At 36.4% G+C, this 24,898-nt stretch overlaps 1 pseudogene; it reads left to right on the top strand.

The window, feature by feature from the left end:
- Window positions 1–3,718: 3,718 nt before the first annotated feature.
- LOC118857614 lies at window positions 3,719–4,270 on the top strand (annotated as a pseudogene).
- Window positions 4,271–24,898: the final 20,628 nt, after the last annotated feature.

Here is a 24,898-nt window from a genome sequence, read left to right as displayed (position 1 = left end):
GAAAAAGAAATTAAACAAGTCATCAGTGAACTTCCTAAGAAAAAATCTCAAGGGCCAGATGGATTTACAAGTGAATTCTACACCACATTTAAAGGAAGTTAATTTCAATACTACTTAAACTATTTGGAAAAATTACAAAGAAGGAACCTAACAAATTCTTTGTATGACACAAATATGGCGCTGATACCTAAACCAGGAAGAGCCCAAACAGAGAAAAAAAATTATAGATCAATTTCCCTAATGTATATTGATGCAAAAATGTTAAATAAAATATTAGCCAATAGATTATGCAATTTATCATGAGGATAATACCAGGAATGCAGGGATGGTTCAATATTCGGAAAATTGTCAGCATAATTGACCATATCAATAACAAAACTAACAGAAATCATATTTTTCAAGAGATGCAGAAAAAGTTTTTGCTAAAATACAACACCCATTCCTATTAAAAAAACACTAGAGAATATAGAAGTAAATGCGGTTTTTCTTAATATGATAAGCAGTATCTATCTAAAACCATCAGAAAGCATTATATGTGATAGGGATTAGCCAGAAGCATCCCCAATAAGATAATGGGTGAAGCAAGGAAGCTTATTGTCACCACTATTATTTAATATAGTACTAGAAGTTAGCTTTAGCAATAAGAGAAGAAAAAGAAAGAATTAACTAGGCAATGAGAAAATAAAACTATCACTCTTTGTGGATGAAAAGATGGTGGTACACTTAGATAATTCTAGAGAATCAACTAAAAACTATTTGAAACAATCAACAACTTTAGCAGTTACAGGATTCAAAATAGATCCACATAAACATTAGCATTTCTATATATCCCCAGCAAAGCTCAGCAAGAAGATATAGAAAGACAAATTCCATATAAAATAAATGTAGACAAAAAAAGTTGCCAAGAGAAACCCAGGAATTGTATGAACACAATTATAAAACACTTCACACAAATAAAATCAGATCTGAACAATTAGAAAAAAAAATCAATTGTTCATGGGTAGGCTAAGCAAATATAATAAAAATGACAATTCTACCTAAATTACTTTATTTATTCAGTGCCATACCAAACTTCCAAAAGTTATTTGATAGAACTAGAAAAAAAAATCATAACAAAATTTATCTGGAAGAACAAAAGGTTATGAATATCAAGGAAATTAATGAAAACAATGCAAAGGAAGGTGACCTAATTTGTACCAGATCTAAAACCATATTATAAAGCCACAACCATCCAAAGTATTTAGTACTAGCTATGATATAGAATGGTGGATCACTGGAATAGGTTAGGTATGCAAGACACAGTAGTAAATTATGATAGTAATCTAATGTTCGATAAACCCAGACTTTAGCTTATGGGATAAGAACTCACTATTTGACAAAATCTGCTATGAAAACTGGAAAATGGTATGGCAGAAACTAGGCACAGACCAACATTTCATACCCTTTTCCATTACAAAATTGAAATGGGTACATGACTTAAACATAAAGGGTGATACTATAATCAAATTGAGAGATCAAGGAATCGTTTGCCTTTCGAATCTATGGAGAAAGGAAGAATTTATTGCCAAACAAGAGATAGAGAACATTATGAAATGTAAAATGAATAATTTTGATTACATTAAATTAAAAAGGTTTTGTACAAACAAAACTAATGCAGCTAAGATTAGGAGGAAAGCAGAAAGCTGGGAAACAATTTCTACAGCCAGTGTTTCTGATAAAGACCTCATTTCTCAAATTTATAAGAATACAAGTCATTCCTCAATTGGTAAATGGTCAAAGGATATGAACAGACAGTTTTAATATGAAGAAATTAAAGCTATCTATATGTCATATGAAAAATGCTCTAAATCACTATTGATTACAGCAACGTAAATGAAAACAACTCTGAGGTATCACATCACACCTTGATTGATTAACATGACATAAAAGGAAAATGATAAGTGTCGGAGACAATGTAGGAAAATTGGAACACTAATGCATGGCATTGTGAACTGATCCAACCATTCTGGACAGTAATTTGAAACCATGCCCAAAGGGGTCATAAAACTGCACATACACTTTGATCCCACAATATTACTACTAGGTCTGTATCCAAAAGAGATCATACAAAAATGGAAACGGACCCATGTGTACAAAAATATTTATAGCAGCTCTTTTTTTGTGGAAGCAAAGAATTAGAAATTGAGGGGATGGCCTTCAATTGGTGAATGGCTGAACAAGCTGTGGCATATATGTGTGTATACACACACACACACACACACACACACACACACACACACACACATATATATATATATATATATATATATATATACATATATATATATATGTATGTATGTATGTAATGGAATACTATTCTGCTATAAGAAATGATGAGCAGGCGGATTTCAGACAAAGCTGGAAAGACTTACACTAACTGATGCTTAGTGAAGTGAGCAGAACCGTAAGAACATTGTACACAGTAACAACAACATTGTGCAATGATCAACTGTGATATATTTAGTTCTTCTCAACAATACAATGATCCAAGACAATTCCAAAAGACTCATGACAGAAAATGCTACACCCATCCAGGGAAAGAACTATGGAGTCTGAATGCAGATCAAAACACACTATTTTCACTATTTTGTTTTGTCTTTCTCATGTTTTTTTTCCCTTTTGTCCTAATTCTTCTTTTACCATGTGACTAGTATGGAAATAGGCTTGATGTGATTCTACATGTATAACATATCAGATTGCTTGCTGTCTTAGGGCAGGGGGAGAGAAGCGATGGAGGGAGAAAAATTTGGAACTCAAAATCTTACAAAAATGAATGTTAAAAACTATTATTCTATGCAATTGGAAAAATAAAATATTATTAAGAGAAAAAAGTATGCCTTCTGAAATACAAATTTGGTGGACAAAAGACCATAAGAAAGTATAGCATATAGCATGAAAAGCATCAGTGTTTTACCTTTTCATTAATGTTCTTTAAGCAGTAGACAAAATTATTGTCCCTAAGAAACTGCATTTATGATAAGGGCAAATGTGGGGATAATGTACACAGATGAATCAGTGCTGACTGGGCCTTTCTCTCCCTCACACCCAGAAATAGCTTGGAAGTCAGACTATGAGTCAAGCTCTGATGGTCACATAGGGGAAAGTCATCAATCCTGGTTACCTGTTGCCCCAGAGTCAGAACACCAGAACTTGAGCTAACAATGACTAGAGGTATGCACCAGACTTCCATTCTGAAAACTGAGCTGTCCATAAGACTCACCACCAAAATAAAAAAAGGGGCCAGAGATGTCATTCAGACTGGGCTCTTTCAGGCTGCCAAACCCCACAGCTCTGATGAACATTGCCTTTATACCAATTCCTACCCAACGATCATCTCATAGACAGTGCCCCTGGACTGTCATGTCTGCTTCACTTTCCCCTTCCAGAGTCCCCCAAAGGCAGTACTACCTAACCTTAGCCATAGGTTCATTGTGGAGCATAGTTCCCTTTTCCAGCAATACCCAGAGATATGTCACTCCTTCCCATTTCCTTAAAGTGAGAGCCTATGTCCCCCTGCAGCTTCCCACTAGCCCCACCTGTTGAAGCTCCATCTCTCTTATTCCCAATAGAACTTCAAATGGGAATGCCATGCCTAGGTACCCAGGGATGAGAGCAGGGCATGATCAAGCAGGAGCAAAAGGCCCTTGTCTGTGTTTCAGATATCCCTGGGTACCCATCCATGTGCTTACATATAGAGGGCTTCACTGGCCCCTCCCCAGGTAATGAAACCTCAGGTTATGATTTTGAAAAGTCTCTTCTGCTTTTCCCAGAAGATGTCTCTGTGGTCCCAGAGAAATTTGAAAGGGACATCAAAGAGGTGGGTCTAGGTGCTTTCTGAGAAGTCTCCTTACAGGTCTGGCAATTCTTGGTTGCTCTGTTAGATCACCTGACTAATATCCCTTTCATTCCCTTCATAGGCTAAGGGTTGGAAATCATGCTCTTAGAGCCCAAAGATGCTGTTATGCTCTAGGGCATCTGGAAGAATTATCAAAGCATGAATTATGACAAGTTAAGCCCCTCTGCTACTGTTAGGAGGAGATCATGCAAAAAGTGACTGGTGAATATTATCTGTACAAGCTTGTGTGTAACCTGAGGCCTTCTTCCCTCTGGTCTTCTAGACAATCAGTGCCCAACCCTCAAGTTTGTATGCAACCGGCCAGTCAGTGAATAGGACGCTGTCCCCTTGTCTCACCTGCATAATAGCCAAATATATCTTCCAGAACTGGTGTAGGTGCCAGCCCTATGGCACCAAGAATGTGTACTCCTATAAGTGTCTGACAGTTCACCAATCCTCCAGGCTGAGACAAGGAATGCTACTCTTTGACCATCCTATTTCTACATATGGATACATTTGATGTTGGCAGGAAACACACCCCCCATTCCTACTCAGACACTCCAGAAAGCTTTGGGGAGCAGTTCTCTAGTCCTGATCAAATCTCACTTTCTTTCCCCAATTGAAATGTATCCCCATCATGGTGGTCACCTGAGTGGTAGGTGGAAGTGGGAAAAGATTTCATCCATAAGACTCTTTCGTCTGTCTCTTCTATTCAGAGGGCTCAGCTCAGCCCCTCCCCATTTCCTTCTAAGTGGATCATTCATCTCCCAGGTTTTTTAGTACACAAAGTGAACAAGGTCAGGGGAAGAGGAATGACTTTCCCTGTCACCTCCAACCTCAATGGATATTTGGGATTCATAATGCTCCTATCACATCCTATGAGGAAAAGCAAAAGATTTAGATATGCCTCCCTATCCAGTGAACAAAATCTCTCAATCCTTTTTCTATTACCTGGCCACTTGGTTACATGGGGTCCCCTTGGGTCAATAAAATGATTTTTGAACTAAATAAAAAATAGTAAAGGAAAGTTTGGGAGTGAATGATTTTATATTTCTTGAAATTAAAGCACCAAATATGATGATCATTTAAGCAAAGAGAAAGAAAAACAGGAAGGACACCCATGAAACACATTTTTAAAAATCTAAACTAAGCCAAAGTAATGTAAAATGATTAAGTCAAGAGAAATAGAATCATGAGTTTTAGATCTAGACCATGAAAAAGAACGAAAATGAAGATGTCTGTACCCAATAGTGTAGTGATTCAGATTGGATTACTTCAAGTTAAAAAAAAAAGTCAAGCAACTAAAGCCAAAAAGAGAGAGAGAGAGAGAGAGAGAGAGAGAGAGAGAGAGAGACAGACAAACCAAGGAAGGAAGGAAGGAAGGAAGGAAGGAAGGAAGGAAGGAAGGAAGGAAGGAAGGAAGGAAGGAAGGAAGAGAAAGAAAGAATGATATATTTGAGTAATCTGGTTGTCTGCTGAAATCGATTTGGGTAGGAGGTATTTGTTAGTAGATTTGGAGAGAAATTACCTTCAAATTGTTTCTCTTAACATATTACACATATCCTTAGTGCTGATTTTTATAAAGGTATTACATATAATAATATTTGATGGAGGAAAACAGTCAACGTTATAATTCACAAAAGTAAAGGTCTAAACTTAATCATAAAATGAAAGAATTTTTCATAAAAATCAGAGAACAGAGTTAAATAATTTCCTACATACCTGAGATAAATTTAGAATTAGAGAACCAGTATATACTAAAAATGAGTGACTGTAGTAACATTTATTATATTTCAATTGAATCTTAAAAATCAGGTTTCAAACATAATTTTGACTTAGGTAATAGTAAAACAGATGATGCCAAAAGAGGGGGAAAAGGCAGAGATGGTATATTAGGCAGAAAGGCATTTTGTAGATTAGAAGGATATCGATATTGCACATAAATTCACTAACTGGCAGGATATTTAAATCTTCTAAGAAAAAAAAACACTAGTAGAATTATAAAAGATCCACCTTGTAAGACAATAATTAAAGGAGGTTTCAATTTGATTCATCCAAACCTTGACAGAGGTAATAAAAATGAAATTATGTATATGAAAAGAATGTTCAAGAAAAATACGTATTAAACCTTTTGATGCTTATTGAAGAAGAGGACAGTAACAGATATTTTTAGAAGTTTATTTACTCTTCGGTCACTAAGAATCTTCATGCTTATCTTTTTGCATATTCTTAGCTTGAACACTCCAAGAATATATATTAAGTAGATGAACAGATACTATTTGGAAAGTGACTGCATATGAGTAGTTAAGGAAAAAGTTTAACATGAGTCTCAAACTTTCATCCTAACTGGCAGAGAAAATGAGGGCATCATCAATAGACCCCAGAAAATAAGGAAGAGAAAGAAATTTTGGAAAACAGCCTGAATTCAGTTTAAGACTTCTTGATTTTGAAGTATCAACAAAATATCTGGGAATAGAAATCTATTCAGAAGGCAGTTAGCAGTGTGGACCTTGGGCTTGGGAAAAAGTTTGGGGGTGATAAGGTAAATTTGAGATGCATTTTAGTACATGTAATGGCTAAAGCTATGGGGATGGATGTGATTACCAAGAAATAGAGGGTACAGAGAATCAAAAGATGAATTTATTTCTGGCTTGAACATTCCTCTTGTGATACCTGTTCTCACCCAAGTAAAAAAATGATATTTTTTCTTGACATAATGGCCTCTGGTCACCTGGAGTCTTCAGTGTAATATTTCCTAAATTCATAAAGCTATGTTCAATGTCCCAAAAAATTGCAAGGTGGGAAAATTATTGTTCAAGCTCCTACATTTCTTTCATGTGCATCTCTGCTCTATCTATTCAGTTACCCAATGCTGTCATCTCATATTCTCAGTATTTCCAGATGTATCTTTCATTCTCTTCTCATATAGAAACTATTCTGCCCTATGTACTATTCTTTTAAGACCTGATATCTGTTTTTCAAAGCAGAAGTTTTTAGAATGCCTAGATAGATCCATGATTTCATCCATTTGGTTAATTTCTTCCAGAATATATAACAATCACTCCATTCTTTCATCCACATTCCAGATCTTATCTAGGTCAGCTCTGCTATGGGCTCTTTTCTTTTTTCCCTCCATATTATTTCACTTGCTAACTTATCAGTTTATAATGCTTGAATGACCATATCTGTTGAGATGATTCTCACATATTTATTTTGTGATAATCTTTCTAGTCTAGTTTCTCGACTTCTAGTTTCCCATCTCCAACTTCCTATTTGGCGTCTCAAACTGAGTGTTCTGTAGCCATCTTAAACTCAACGACGTCCAAAACTGAATTTATTACTCTTTCCCATAAACTCTTCTCTATTCAATACTTCTTTATTAAGGACACTATGAAACTTCCAGTCTCTCAGGCTCAAAACCTATGTGTCATCCTCAACTCTATACTTTTTTTACCACCCACAACCCATCTCTCTTGCCTGGGTGGGTTGATTCTATCTTCACAACATCTCCTGTATATTCTCTGACACTACAATCACCCTGATACAGAACTGCACCACCTCACAGAAGGACTACTATAAAAGTCTTATAATTATGGGTCTGTCTCAAGTCTTTCTGTTCCAGTCTATCCTCCACTCAGCTCCCAGTGTTCTTCCTAAAGTGCAGGTCTGATCATGTCACTCTTCTATTCAAAAGCAACAAAAACAACAAAAAAGAGTGGCTTCCTAGTACTTTGAAGATCAATATAAAAATTGCTTATTTAGATCTTGAATCCCTTAATAAACTTCTCCTTTCTAAATTTTCAGTGTTCTTAGATCTTACGCACTCTCATGTCATCTAGATGGCACAATGAATAGAGCACTGGGAGTGGAATAAGGAAGAGGAGTTCAAATTTGACCTCAGATACTTGCTAGCTATGTTACTGACCTCTATCCACTTCAGTTTCCTCAGCCATAAAGTAAGGATAATAAGAGCTCCTACCTCCTACAGTTTTTGTAAGGATCAAATTAAACAGTAGTAGAGTGCTTAGCCCAGTGGTTGGCACAATAAATGGTGCTCAATAAATGTTTCTTCCTTCACCCTTCCATGTATTCTGAGATCTATTGATTCTGTCCTCCAGGCTGTTCCTAGAACAAGATCCTCTATCTCCCAGCTCCATGGATTATCTTTGGTTGTCAATTGGAATAGTCTCCCTCCATGTCTCTGCCCCCTGGCTTCCCTAGCTACTTTTAAATCTGACCTAAAATCCTACCTTCTACAAGAATTCCCCTTTAATTCTAATGACTTTACTTTGAGATGACTTCCAATTTATCCTTTGTTATCTTGTATGTACATAATTGTTTGTAAGTCATCTCATGCCATCTTTTAGAATGGGAATTCCTTGGAGGTAGGGAATGGTTTTTCTTTCATTATATCCCCAGCACTTAGTTCAGTGCTTGGCACATAGTAAGTACTTAATACAAGTTTATTGAATTGTTGCCTTGACTTTCTTAATCTGTATGATTCTTATTCAAGTTGTTTTTCCCCCACAAATTTACCATTGAAGTCCCATGCAATATAGTAAAGGTCTTTCCATGGTTCTTTCATTTATTTATATATATATATATATTTGTTTATTTAGTTATTTATTTGTTTGTTTGTTCGCTTATTTATTTATTTATTTATTTATTTATTTTAAGGAAAGGCAATGTACATCTTGAGTGTATATTGTCTCTCCTTCCTGCAACATGACTAACCCTATTCTATCACTTATTCCAGTCATACAATAAACTGTAGAAACAAAGAATTCAATTGAATAAGTACTTATTAAACACTGACCAGATACATATTTAGTAGATTAGAAATATTTTTTCTTGACTTTAGAAGGTATATTTTTGCATGTGTCCACTATGAAGATTTATACTTCATTATCCCTTTCCTACCTCAGAACTGTTGCTTTTGACTAACACAGATTCTTTCCAACTTTTCAAATATGATCAAAGAAAGGTATAAATTACATAATGCCATATTGGCCTCTGCATACCTGTTGCCTTTTCCTGCATGAAAAGAAAAAACAACATCAAAATTAAAGGGAAGTTTTGAATTCAATAATATAGAAATGAGGAATATTAATACTGAAATTCTTACTTTGACAATCAAGTCAAGTTAACAAGCATGTATTAGGGGCTCACTATATACCAAGTACTCTGATAAGATCTAGGGGTATATAGCATGAAAAAAGATGGTCTTTGAAAACCCAGATGTTTGTGCTTCTCTCTCTGGTAACTGTCTATGTATTGCTTAGACATACATAGAAACCTGTCTGCTGATTTGTGTTATTTTGCTGTTTATATAATTTCTGCTTGGAATTTCTGTTTGTGTTTTCTCTGAAGTTCAAGGTGCTGGCTTTTCCCCCTGAACTAAGTGAATGATATATGTATATTTAAATGAAGTAGGATTGTTAACACCTTAAAGTTACTTTCCTTAGAAAAGCAGATCAAAGGACCTGTACTAGCAGCCTTTCTGTGTGCTCTTGTTGGTCTTTCACCCCAACAATAGCTGCTAGCAACATTGTTGTTACATATGGGGCACAAGCAAATGTCTCCCATAGGAGGCCAATACAAATCTGAATCTCGAAGGAAGACAGAGATGTCAGAGGGTAGAAGTAAGGAACATAAGCTTTGCATCTATGGAGGACGGCCAGTGAAAGGCATGGAGTGAATAAATGGTGTGTTATGTGTAAGAAACAGAAAGCAAACCAGTGTAGGTTGTGGAGGGCTTTAAACGCCAAACAGAGTATTTTATATTTCATACTGGAAATCATAGGGAGCCACTGGAGATAGTTGAGTCAGGGGGGCAGGGGGAAGTAATGAAGGCTTATATTAGGGTGCTGAATGGAGAAGAGACGTATAAGTCAGCAAATGATTATAAAGTATGTACTACATACCAGGCACTGGGCTAAGTGCTAGAGACATGAAGAAAGGCAAAAGGACAGTTCATGCCATCAAGGGTTTATAACTGTAATGGGGGGAGGATAAAATGTGTTTTTGTGTTTACATGTAATAAATAGACATAGATATAGATACACGCACACATTGTTTAATGAAAGGTAATTTCAGAGAGAAAGTACTATCAGGGCATGGGCAGGCTGGGAATGGGAAAGGCAAAACAGAAGGCACAATCTGAGATTTTTTGAAGATCAAAATGGAATTCCTTTATGTTCCTAATATCCAGCAAAAACTATCATTCTTATTTTCTATTCTATTATTTTTATAGGTACTCTGTTTCCTGTCTGGGTATTTTTGTACTGGCTATCCCCCATGTTGGAGACTGCTTCCCCACTTCTCCTTTTTATAATCCTGAATTTCCTTTAAGACTTGGTTAAAGCTGCACTTTCTCTACCTGAGGCCTTTCTTGATCCTCTCAGATTCTAGTGCCTCCCCTCCTCCAATTTACCTATCTATTTTTACATATATATTCATAAATATATTTTTGTTTCCTTCATAGACTGTAATTCCCTTGTGAGCATGAACTGTTTCAATGTTGTCTTTTCATTCCTAGTTTTCAGCAAAATGCCTGGTGCATAGTGGACACTTTAGTAAATGTTTGTTGAATAATTGAGCTAGTTCAATTCTTTGCAAACAAATAGTGGCCCATGCAAAACACTTACCTGACCAAATTGCTAGAGGAGAAAGCAAGCTATCCATGATGTGATGACTGCAGAGCCCTGTTTATAAGTATTGAATCATTTAAGTCAAATTGGCTTGAACGAGTATAGTTACTTGAAAAGAGTCAGCAAAATATCATATACGGGGGTAAAAAAGAAAATAAGTGTATTGCCCAAATTATGAATTTTTTCCTTATTTTTAGACAGTTACTATAATAAGCATTGTCTGAGTAGTTTAAATGTCACCCTTGTGGAAAAACAAAAGAACACAAAATAAAACCAAAACATTAATGAAATTTTGTAAGTTGTCTCATATTTTTAAAAGTCAAGAATCATGACTTCTGGGAACCAAGGTGGTGGAGTAAGCAGTAAATTGCTGTAAGGCTCTCAAACTCACCTCCAAACAACCATAAAATAGCACTCCAAAACAAATCTTGGAACAGCAAAACTAGCAAAAAGATGGGATGAAAGAATATTTTAGCCCAAGAAACTTGAAAGATCAGCAATAAAGGTCTGTCTCACTCAGGTAAAAGAACAGGACAGGAAGCATCTGAGTAAGCCAGCAGAAGCAGGCAAACACCAATACTAAGGCACTCCACATGCTTTAGCATTGTCAAGGGAATCATCAGGCCCCAGCCCCAAGAACCACCACATGCTTCAGCACAGCCCAGGGCAAATGGACAAACTCCAGTGGGCAGATCTCCACCTGCTTCAATGTAGCCCCAGGCAAACAGGCATCCTCCAGCATGACAAAAAAGTGGTCCACACCTCGATGTGCTTCAATATAGCCCTGGAAAAATGCAGAAATTCCTCCACTGGGCCTCAGCACATGCTTTGTACCACCACCAGGACACCAGCTCAGTACCAGGTAAGGTGCCAGACCCCTATGGCCTCCAGTAGCACCAACTATGCCCCACCACATGCCTTAAATGCAGCACCAGACAGGAGTGTCCCCTTTGGGTCTCAGGGCAACATCAACACAACAGCAGGTAAATAGCCAGGGCCTGCAGCCACAGGCACAATAAACCTGAGACAGTGTTACTTCTATCCTAAGCATAGAGCTCAATTTTAAAAGAAAGGGAAAAGGCAAAAAAAGATGAGCAAACAACAACAACGACAAAGAATCTGACTATAGAATGTTATTGTGTTGACAGAGAAGAACAAAACACAAACTTAGAAGAGAACAACAATGTCAACATATTTATGGGCAAAATCCCAAATTAAAACAGGAAGTGGTCTTACACCCATAAATAATTCATAGAAGAGGCCAAAAAGGAGCTTAAAAATCATATGAGAGAGGGAAAAGCAAAATGGGAAAAGAAATCAGAGTGATGCAAGAGAATTATACATAAAAAAATCAACAGCTTGGGAAACTGCTTAAAAAGTAGAATTTGCCAAATGGAAAAGGACATACAGAAATCCACTGAAGAAAATGGTTCCTTAAAGAGTACAGTTGTCCAAATGGAAAAGAAAGTACAAAGGTTAATGGAGGAAAACAAGACCTTAAACGTGAGAATTGGGCAAGTGGAAGCTAATGATGCCATGAGACATCAAGAATCAATCAAACAAATTTAAAAGAATGAAAAAATGGAAGAAAATATAAAATACCTCATGGGAAAAAATAACTGACCTGGAAAATAGACCCAGGAGAGACAAGATCGGTATCATTGGACTCCCTAAAAACCATAATCAAAAGAAGGACCAGGAATGAATCTTTCAAGAAATTCTCAAGGAAAACTGCCCTGATAACCTGGAACCAGAGGGCAAACTAGGCATTGAAAGAATCCACCAATCACCTCAGGAAAGAGATCCCAAAAATAAAACTCTAAGGAACATCAAAATCAAATTTCAAAACTATCAAGTCAAGGAAAAAAATACTGCAAGTGGCCAGAAAGCAACAATTCAAATATTGGGGAATCACAATCAGGATTACACAGGACTTGGCAGCTGCAACATTAAAGGATCAGAGGTCATGGAAAATGATATTCCATAATGCAAAGGAGCCAGAACTACAGCCCAGAATCATTTACCTGGCAAAATTAAGCATGCTATATCAAGGGGGAAAAAGATCATTTAATGAAATAGAAGGATTTTGACTTTTCATAGGAAGACTAGGACTAAACCAAAATTTGACCTCCAACATCAAGACCCAAGTGTAGCAGAAAACAAGTAAAAAGGGAAGATAAAATATAAGGGATTCAATAGAGCTAAAATATTTACATCCTTACATGGGAAGATGATACTTGTAATTCTTAAAAATTGTATCACTAATAATACAGCTAAAGAGAATATAACATAGAACAGAGGGGAAGGGTATAAGGTGATTAGGCAGGAATAACATAAAAAGGGATGAGAAAAAGAAGTAGAATAGGTGCAAAATGGAGAGGTAGAATGGGGTAAATTATGTCACATGAAGAGGTATAAAAGACCTATTGCAGTGGAGGGAAAGTTAGGAGGGTGGGTGACAAGCCTTGCTTGAACATAGCTCTCATCAGTATTGACTCAAAGAGAGAATCATATACACAATCAATAGAGCATAGAAATCTATCTTATGCCACAGGGAAGTAGGAGGGGAGAAGATCAAGTAAAGGGGGCATAGGGACTGACAGAAGGGAGGAGAGATGGAAGACAGAAGCAAAACACTGGTGAGGAGGGAAAGGGTAAAAGGAGAGAGTGGACAGACAGGAGGAAGAATAGAATAGAGGGAAATACACAGATGTCAATCATAACTGTAATGGGATTAACCCTTCCATAAAATGGAAGTGAATAGCAGGGCAGATCAAAAATCTGAATCCTTCAATATGTTGTTTACAAGAAGCACCCTTGAAGAAGAGAGACACACAGAATAAAGGTAAGAGGCTGGAGCTAAATCTATTGTGCTTCAGACGAAGTAAAATAAAGGACATGCAGCAATCTTGATCTCAGACAAAGGAAAAGCAAAAATAGACCTAATCAAAAGAGATGAGGAAGGAAACTACATTTTGCTAAAAAGGTACCATAGACAATGAAGCAATATTAATGCTAAACATATGTACATCAAGTGGTATACCATCCAAACTCTTAAAGGACAAGTTAAGAAAATTACAGGAAGAAATAGACAGCAAAACGGTGGGGATACCTCAACTGTCCCCTCTCAGAACTCATTAAATCCAACCAAAAAGTAAACAAGAAAGAAACTAAGTAAATAGAATATTAGAAAAGTTAGATATGATAGACCTTTAGCATGATTTACACATAAATAGTGATACCATAAACAAATTAGAAGAGCAGAGAATAGTCTACCTCTTAGACTTATAGTGAGGGGAAGAATTTATGACCAAATAAGAGAGAACATTAGAAAATATAAAATAGATAATTTTGATTATATTGGAGTAACAAGCTTTCATACAAACAAAACCAATTCAACCAAGATTAGAAGGAAAGCAGAAAGCTGAGAAACAATTTTACATCTAGTGTTTCTGATAAATGCATCATTTCTCAAGTATAGAGAGAATTGATTCAAATTTACAAGAATATATTCCATTCCCCAGTTGATAAATGGTCAAGGGATATGAATATGTAATTTTCATATAAAGAAATCAAAGCTATCTATAAGCATATGAAGAGGTGTTCTACTTCACTTTTGATTAGAAAAATGCAAATTAAAACAACTCTGAGGTACTGCATCATAACTCTCAGATAGACTAATATGACAGAAAAGGAAAATGATAAATTCTGGAGATGATGTGGGAAAATTGGAACACTAATACACTGTTGGAGTTGTGAACTGATTCCACCATTCTGGAGAGCAATTTGGAACTATGCCCAAAGGGCAACCAAACTGTGCATCCCCTTTGATCCAGCAATACCACTACTAAATCTGTATCCCAAAGAGATTATTTTTAAAAGGGGAAAGGACCTATATGTACAAAAATATTTATAGGATCTCTTTTGTGGTGGCAAAATATTGGAAATTGAGAGGAAGTCCTTCAATTGCAGAATGGTTGAACAGGCTGCAGCATATGAATGTAATGGAATATTATTTGTGCATTAAAAAATGTTGAACAGGAAGATTTCAGAAAAACTTGGAAAGAATTGTATGAACTAATGCAAAGTGAAATGAGCAGAACTAGGAAAACATTGTACACAGTATCAGCAACATTTTGTGACAATCAACTATGGATGACTCAGTTCATAGCAACAGCATGATCCAAGACAAATACAAGACTCACGAAGGAAAATTTTACTTATATCAACATAAAGAACTGATGGACTCTGCATGAAGATCAAAGTGTATCTTTTCCACTTTATCCTTTCTCATGCTTTTTTTTTCTTTTGAAATGCTTCTTCTTTCACAACTGTGACTAATAGCGAAATATTTTTACATGATAGCACATTTATAAAATATATCAAACTGCGTACCTTTTTCAGAAGAGGGGAGGAGAGGGAGAAAAATTTAGAACTCGAAATTTTGTAACAATAAATTCTAAAGTATTTCCTTGATGTGTAACTGGGGGGAAATAAAATACTATTTTTTTTAAAAATAAAGATTCACGTGTTATTGTATTCCCAAATGCAAATCCTTAAACTGTAAACAGCTAGATACTGTTTTGAGTGTAGAGCCTAAAGAAAACATTTTCCTAGTAGTAAAATGAAACTATAGGTAGATGTGTACAAACTAGTTAGCATATAGCTCTCTCCCCTCTTTTTTTTTTGTTCTTCTTATGTCCTTGACATATTCAAAAAATACATAGCCTAAGGTTACACCAAAATTATATTCATTTTTAAAAGAAAAATGATATTCTGGTGAATTGAATTTTAAAACAGCACCATGAATATACACAGACATGATACTGACAGAAATAGAATGGGAGGAATTTGGCTTCTGATCCAGTGGTTTTGTGAATTCTTCCTAAGCAGGAGGGTAATTACCTGCAAAGGAGCTTGGAAATAACATGTACTGTAAGTTGTAGGAGTTATCTTATTAAATGAACATGTTATTTGTATTTTATATGGAAATTAGGTTGTGTGTTTTGACTTTATGCATGAGACTTGGACCCCCTGGGTATCCTGTGGGGGACAGGAGCAGCTGATTTCTTCATCTGCAAGGCTGAAACCTGACAGCTACAGATGTGAGCTGCTCCAGCTTTAGGTGTGAAAGCTGCGTTGTGAAGCCAAAATTCATGCAATTAAGCAGGTTCCCCTCCTGGTAAGCTGGTAGTTAGCCAGGACCTTGTCAGAGCAATGCACACTACACAAGGAAGAGATGAGCTATGTGAGAAAGAACACCTGAAGCTTTTCTGTAGAAAAGAATAAAGATGAATAAAAAGGTTTTTTTTTCAAAATTTCAACCAAGACTTATCTCAGTTTTGAAATATTGAGTTTCATCAAATAGATTTAAATATAATGCCACTGAGCCTTGATTAGAGAATTGGATTAATATGGTAGTAGAGGAGACATATAAAAACTATAAATGTGAATGAAGTGCAAAATACTCTTGGAAAATCATAGATGGTGCAAAGAGTAGAAAGGCCTGCCTTGCTTGTGATCTTCCATCTCTCTCCAGACACCCTCTCCTGTCCTTACAGCTTCACAGAGTTTGTCTTGCTCCAGGATAGGCATCCTTCACACCCCTCCCCTCTTAAACTTTCCAACTATATACAGTTTCCTAATGCCCTGGAGCATCTTTTTCCCTGAAAATGAACCCCTGTGGACAATGCTAAACTACCTGAAGCCACTCCCCAGCTATTAATATCAAATAAATAAATAGTGATTAAATATTTCTTTCCATCTCATCCCAATGATTTTGAATCTCCACTTGTCATTGTTTAAATCCTGTTCTTCATCCTCTACTGACTCTTCACTTATTCCTAGCCCCAGAACTTCCCTAACTTCAGAATCTAAAACTAATCAACTCTCTCATACTGTTCTCTGGAATGTTTTTTTTTTTCTGTAAGTATTAAACTGTATTTCATCTTAATATATCTTTGTAAAAGGGTGAAAATCAATTTTTGCCTTTTTCATTGCCGCTATCTTTTTTCACTCACTGAAATTTTGCTCCCTCCTATTAACACAATTTCCCTGTCTGCCCTTTCCATCTCTCTTTACAGTATCACTTAAACCCTTGATTCAGTGGTGATGGTGGGGGAGTTGGATTATGCCTTGCTCTATATGGCTACTTCCATACTCTTCTTCTACCACCATTACTCAGTAGTCTCTCTTCCTTTGAGGCTCATTCAATCCATATTTGCCACCCAAAGATTCTGGTGAATGATCTATATACATCCAGGGCACTCTCCCTCCTTTCCTCAATAACCTCAGTACCTGGCTCACAATCCTTCTCTCCTGCCCAATTCTTATCTTCATACTAGAGGACTTCAACATACTTTTACATACTTTGAGCTTCCAGCTCATCAATTTATTCACTTCACATGACCTATTCCTCTACTGAACCACAACTACATACAGAGTTAGTGATTTCCTTCATTTTGCCATCACCCATGAAGGTTCTACACCCATGTTCATTATTCCTGAAATTCCTTTATCTAATCATAATCTATTGTCATTATACCTCTTACTCTGCCTTGTTACTCCAACACCTGTTGTCCTTCCTTACTAAGACTTCTAATATTTCTGTACCTCCATTCTTTCCCAGATCATCACTCCTTCACTGGCAACACTCATTCCTTCCCTGTCTTGAACCCTTGGTAAATCAGTATATCAGTAAGGCAAGATTCATGACCTCGAGGATGACCATGAACATGTCTGAATGGTTTGGAATCACAGAGTGTGAAAAGCTCTCTATGGAGAAGATAGAGGAAGTATAACATTTATTTAGACTCCAGGGGATCAAATCTGAGAACCAATACCCCCAATTCGATATAGTAGCAGTTATATTCCAAAACCAGTAAGTCCATTTCAATGTAGCAACAAGGAAGTTATAACACAGTATTACAGCAAGGAATCAAGTCATCTTTTAACCTTTCCTCCTGCTAGGGCCTTCCTATAAACAATCACTCACAAATCCTAACTCTCCACTCAGCACTCTCTTCTGCAGCTCTGTTGACTCGGAGTTCCTCCTGCTCCTTCTCCTTGGGCTGAATTCCAATTCCTGTAGCTCTCTGCAGATTCTGCTCTTTGATCTCACAACTCTTGTTCTGCACTCTCTGCTTTGCAGTCTCTCTTGATGCTGGCTCTCTCTCAATGTCTGCTGCCTCAATGTCTTCTTGAAGTCTGCTTCTGAATTCTGCTTTTCTCAGTTCTGGGCTCTCTTTTTATACAGTCCTAGCTGGCATCTGATTGGCTAGAACTCAGGTCTCTGATTGACTGAATTCATAATTGACTAGAATTCAGTGCAACATATCACTGACTTTGGTCTTAGCAACTCCCCTTAGGGTCCTGCGGGCTTCATACCCACAGTGGCTTAGTGCCTAGTAGGTAGGGGCTTTAGGCCTACTTACAAACAAAGATATAATCAAGCTTTCCCACCTAGCCCCACCTGAGGCCTATTGAATGGGTGGGGAAGATCTTCTATCACATTAATACTAAATCCATTCAATTCTACACTATCCTCTTCTCTCAACTCTTTTGCCTCCTTTTACTATGGAAGGGTTTGACAATTGTGGATTGCTACCACCATCCTTTGCCTGTTCTTTATACTGCCGAAAGAAGCTGGAGAAAAAAAATCACAAAAATTTGCTGAGTCTGCTACAAGTTGATGATGCATAATTTCACCTAAACCCTTGCTGTAATAAGGCAACATTTTTACACCTCTCTAATTGATTCACTACCCCATTCAACACAGTGGCTATCACTTCTACCTTTGTAACATGTCTTATATATACCCTCTTTTCTCCACTGACATGCCAGCACTGAGGTACAGGCCTTCTTTGCACCAAGACTGGACAAACAGTATTTTGCTTGGCCTCCCCACCTCAAGTGCCTCCCTGTTCACATTTATCTTCCACTGAGATATTCAGTTGATCTTCCTAAAGTGCAAGTTTGACCATGCCACTCTGCCTATCCGATAAACTCCAGTGGCTCACTATTACCTCCAGCATCATATATAAAATCCACTGTTGGGTTTTAAATTACATCATAACCTGGCCCTTTCCTCTCTTTCCTATACCTTACTCTCCTCTGTGTACTCAGCAACCCTTCAGTGACATTGACTTCCTTGCTATTCCTCACAAATGACACACTACATCTCCCAACTCTGAGAGTTTGAACTGGCTGTCCTCCATGTCTGGTATACTGTCTATTCTCATCTCTGCTTCATAGCTTTATAGTTTCCCTGACTACCTTCAGGTTTCAGCTAACATCATATCTTCTACAAGAAACTTTTCCTATGCCAGATTAATCTTATTATCTCTTCTCTGAGACTAATCCTCTTTATCTGGTATATGTAGTTTTTGTCCATAATGTTTACATGTTGTCTCCCCCATTAAATTGAGTTCTTTGATAGTGAGGACCATCTTCTGCTTTCACTGTGTCTCTACCACTTAGCACAGTGACTGACATAGTTGGCTCTTAGCCAATGACCAGGAGTGTACACGCTTAGTAAGTGAATGAATGATTTAGAATTAGAAGGAATCTCAGAGGTCATTTTGTTTAATCTCCTCACTTTACAGGAGAGGAAACTGGGGCCTAGAAAAGTTGAGCAACATGTACAAAGTTACACAAGTTGTGAGAAAGAAGGGATTTGCATCAAGTTCAACCAGTGATATTCTTTCCACTGTACCCTATTACCTCTGTCTAATATTTTCAGTTCTGCCAATACGTTGTAAGCGGGACACTGACAAGCTCAAATACATTTGGAACATATTGGCCAGAAAGGTAAAGTCTGGAAACCCTATCGAAGCAGGAATTTTTCTGGAGCTGCAGTTTATAGAAGAATAAATTTATTTGGCCATGATAGGTGTCTTCAAATATTTTCAGGACAGACATGTAGAGAGTGATGAAATGTATTCTTTATAATGCCAAAAAATAAGTTTAACAACAGTGTGGCTTGCCACTACTGTGGCTGTGTAAGACCAGTAACACCAGCACACAGAAGGGCTGTCAGCACAGGTTCTTTTGATCTGCTTTTCTAAGGAAAGCAACTTTAAGGGGTTAACAATCTCACTTTAATCAAACATACATATACCATTCACTTAATTCAAGGGGGAAAGCCCTGAACTTCAGAGGAAATACAAACAGAAATTACAAATAGAGACAATATAAACAGAGCAAATAACACAAATCAACAAACAGGCTTCTACCTGTCTGACCAAAGCGATACATTCATAGTTATCAGAGAAAGAATCAGCAACATCTGGATTTTCAAAGCCAGGGGGCTCCTTAACAGCTTCCCAGAGTCTCCACACCAACACTCTTCCCATGAATGAGCCCCCAAAGGCAAAACCCTAAACTCTGAGTTTATATACACTTTTTCAGGGCCAAAGGGTGTCACAACCATGCTATTCAAACCCACGTGATTTAGGCCTTCTTGTGACTTAAACACTTGCTCAGGGTGGGAGGACATCACAACCATGCAACTCAAATCCATGTGAACTAGGCCTCCCCTTGATGTAAACATGTCATCAAAGACTACCAATTCATTCAAAGATTCCTTAGTGCTGAGAAGCACTCCAAAGAAAAGACAACAAAAAATCTATTTTGCTTGCCATTAAATTTGAAAAGCAAAACTCATCAAAGGTACTTGCTTACCTCACGTTCCAAAAGAGAAAACAGTTAAAAAAAAGTCCCACCCTAATTACCATAACAATAAGTTAGAGACTAATTATCTCAGTATCAGGAAAACAATTTCTAAAAAGGAAATAAATATTTGCCTAAGTATGGAATAGGCTGTCACTAATGCTTTGCATAGAAAAAAAGGTTTTAATTAATTATAAACTGAACTATGAGTCATCAACATAAAATCTATATGGTTGCCTGATATAGTAGTGAATTTCCCATCATTTAAATTACTCAAAATGAGCTTAGATCATTCAGGAATACAGATTGCGAGAACTGTATTCCGTAGGAGTTTGGATCAAATGAAATTTATTACCCCTTCCAATTATAACATTATGAGTCCAGGATTCTACAGCTACCATTTATTTACTTTTCAGTGATTCTATGGCAGCTGATAAAAGCATATTTTTCTAAGATTTTCTAACTTCTCCAAGGAGAGATATAATGTGGTATATCTTCTGACTCAAGGCATCATATGCACTGCTCTGACCTCATCTCAACCACACTTAGGATGATAAAATAATAAGATGATAGATCTAGGTTTGGAAGGGACCTCAGAGATCATCTTGTTCAACCCCCTCATCTGTAAGAAGAGGAGACTAAGACCCAAGGTTAAGTGACATTCTCAAGTCATACAAGTAATAAGCACCAGAGTTGAGATTTGAATCCAGACCCAGATTTGGATTCACAAAAAATATGGTCTTATATATACATACATGCGCATATTTCTACATTTATAAACACATGCATATATGGATATATGTATGTATGTTCACCAAGTGCATAGCACAGTGCCTGATGTATCCTAGAATATGTTTGTTGATTGAGTGGTCATATATTGTCATATTATATTTTATTTTTTTGTGTTTTTTTGTATACCTGAGACTGTAAGCATCATAAGGACATGAACTACATTATTATGTAATACTTGTAGCAACCCAGAATTTAGCCTATAATCCTATACATTATAGTTGCTCACAGATGGGAATAATTCTTCATATTTACATAGAACTTTAAGATTTACAAATAACTATCAGCTCTATGAAGCACATAGTGCAAAATTATATTTTACAGATGAGGCAACTGAGGCACAGTGGGTTTTAATGACTTGTCTATGGTCACACAGTTAGTGTCAGTACCAATATGAATTCATGAATGAATAAATGAATATTTCAGAATTGAATAGTATGATACGCATTATTCATAATTTTTCTAATATATTCTCTATTGTGTTGATATATTTAAATCATAGCATGTAACTGGCAAAGAAGATAGGCAATTTATAAGCAAATTCCTTCTGATTATCAACTAAACTACTCTGCCAATTTAATCTAAAAAAGTCCTACTGTTATGGATTTTGCATGTAAATTATCAAGTGTTTTAAAATATTAGATGATCTCTGAGGACCCTTCCAACTCTAAAATTTTATGAGTCTGTGACTCACTACAGACTCAATAGACTGCAGTTCAAAAGAATGTCAGCACTAACCATTGCCTAACTACTTCATTTCTTACACACGTGACAATAATTTTGAACTACATGTGGTATGTTTGGAAACTTACTCATCTTTGTGGCTATATATACACATATTCATTTGCATGTGCATGTATGCATAGGTGAATATATGCATACTTAATACTGAATAGATACTACTGGTTCATCCTCAGAAAATAGACTGAATTCTTTAGTTATGGCAACCAAAGGAGTGAAGAAAGGAAGGAAGGAAAAGAAAGAGAGAAAGAGAAATAAAGGAAAGACAGAGACCCCAGAGGAAAGAGATACATACAGAGAAACAGAGAGGGAGGGAGGGAGAGAGAGAGAGAGAGAGAGAGAGAGAGAGAGAGAGAGAGAGAGATGCAGAGACAGAGACAGAGACAGAGACAGAGACAGAGACACAGAGAGAGATGGGGAGGCTGTACTTCCCTGGACATGTGATCTATTTCTTTGGGAGGAATCTCTTGTTCTTTCTCCACATCTCTTTCTGTCCCTTTTTCTATCTATCTATCTATCTATCTATCTATCTGTCTACCTTTATCCTAAAGACAAATGTGAATCATTGAAGTTATTTAGCAGATGATCAGTCCTGTGTTTTATTACATATATCTAAATCTACATGCACACACGTAAATACACATACACATATAATACTTGTGTATATATGTATATGTGCATGCATGGATATATTGCCTATACACATGTGTGTACATTTATAATGTATATGCATGCACTATCTGGATAAAGAGCCTAGCATTCACATAAAAATGCAGCTGGCTTCTGCATATTCTATAGTAGTCAAGAAGAATGAAAAGAGTCATTTTTATTAATCCTCTTTCCTCTTTTGACATTTGTTTTTACCACTAGTTTCCTTTTCAGGTACTGTAATGACTATTTGGCACATAAGAAATCCAGAGTGTTTCCTTTTTGACTTTATCACACAACGTTACTTTGCTCTTAGCTTCATTCTAGGCTCCTCTCCAATGACCCAATAGTTCAGTTCTCTTCTTTCCCGTCTCGTGCCTCTTTTCTGTCACACCATTAGACTAGTGAAAATGAAATGTTGCAGTTGACAGTGTATAATATTATTTGTTCAGATCACTGTTAACACTTCTATTATTATCAAAACATTTTAATCACTGCTGGCAGCTCCAAAAGCCCTGCTGACATATCAAGTAAAGTTTGATAAACAATTCTACTACATTTCTGATATTTTTCTTTCTATATGCTTTTCACCCTCCCCCAACTTCTTGTAACTAAGGAACTTTATGCTAAAAAAAATGAAAAGGATCTGGGTTTTTAAGAACCAGTCAATTCCCATTATTTATTTCCCACTTGAAACTATAATCCTCTATTTATGACATTACAATTGGTTGCTGGGGAGATGATTAAGATGTCACAAATATAGGATTATTGTAATTCTGGGCAGGAAAAAAAGCAGTAGATTTTTAAAAAATGAAACAAAGATGTCATTTTCATGTAAATATCCTAAACATTACAAAATGAATGAAGGGGAGAAAAAGGCAAAATATGAGGCCTAATATTACTGATTATACACAGAATGTTGAAACAGTAAGAATTATTCATGTTATATTAGCTTCTCTAAGATGCACATACCATAAAACAACAGTATATTACTTATGACCCTTGAATTAGGAGATTGATTCTTGTGTCACTTATGGAAATCAATTTCCTTGTGGCTATAACTGATGCATCATAGTCTAGCAATAAAGATAGTACTATATTGTTAGCTTTACCAAAATGGATAAATTATACATATACACAAACACACAACGTAAATGTAAATATTTGTGATTATATATAAACTACATGTAAATATGTGTATATTTTGTAAATTTATAAAGATTATATACATGTGTATGTATGTATGTGTGTATGTAATTTTTACAAATATTTCATTTAATCCTCCCAACAGCTCTGTGAGGTAGATACTATTATTATTCTCATTTTTTGCTATTGAGAAATCTGAGGCTGACAGAGGTTAAGTGACTTGCCCAAGGTCAAACAGATACAATATATCTGAGACTGGGTTTAAACTTAGACCTTCCTGTCTCCAGGCTTAGTGTTCTATCCACTATGTCACCTAGCTGCCTCACCAAAGAGTTACTGATCTGCACTGATGGTTGGATTTTTTAAACCATTGCACCCTGAGTAAATGATAGATCCAATTACTCCTCTGTTCCTCAAAAAGAAAAGCAATTTAGATGAGAGAGCCAATATAACTTTGAAGTTGATTTTTCCCTAAAGTTTTGTAACATCTAAGAGTAACAGACCAAGATTATTATTTCTTTATGACCTTATTATTAATCAGTTAATACACTTTTGTTAAGTACCTACTCTGTACCAACAGGGAAAAAAGACAAAATGAGAAAATGAAATAGTTTATATCCTATTAGAAGAAACAATATAAGTTTAAAAAATACATACAAATTTTATATATATATATGTATATATATATAGTAGATATATACACACATACATATACTTGTGTGTTTATGTGTATGAGATTATAAACCCCTTAGAGTTGCTTTCCTTAGAAAAGCAGATCAAACAACCTGTGCTAGCCACTCTCCTGTGTGCTGGTGTTATTGGCCTCACACCTCCACAGCAGCTACTAGTAACATTGTTGTTACAGCATGGTGACTAGAGATGGAATGTTCTGTGGGAAAGTAGCAAGTTGACTCATTAGGTGGGCATCTAGAATGTGTGTAGGGGAATAATGTATTTTGAAAAATATTCTGGAGTCTGATTGCCTACAGTCTGATAAGTACCAAACAAAGGAATTTGTACTTTATCCTAAAGACAAATGGGAATCATGGGAGCTTATTTAGCAGATAATTGGTCCCGTGTTTTATCAATTTCATTTTGGCAACTTTGGGGAAAATGGATTTTAGAGGGAAAGATGAAAGAGAAAAAAACTAAATAATAGGGCATACCAATTGTTCAAGTGAGAGATGAAGGATCTGATGATAATGAGTATTTGAAGTAGAATGGTGGTAATGTGAGTAGAGAGTGGGGAAAGATGCAAGAGATGTTGAATTGGTAGATGAATGGAAACCAATTGGAAATGGAGGGGTGGTGGTGGTGAAGACACGTGAGAGTATAAGGTAACTATGAAATTGTAAACCTGAATGGCTGAAAAGATGGCTAT

The sequence above is a fragment of the Trichosurus vulpecula genome, chromosome 7, assembly GCF_011100635.1.
Source record: "Trichosurus vulpecula isolate mTriVul1 chromosome 7, mTriVul1.pri, whole genome shotgun sequence".
Classification (NCBI taxonomy): domain Eukaryota; kingdom Metazoa; phylum Chordata; class Mammalia; order Diprotodontia; family Phalangeridae; genus Trichosurus; species Trichosurus vulpecula.
Note: the sequence above shows the minus strand (reverse complement) of the source record. Positions and strands in the feature narration are given on the sequence as shown.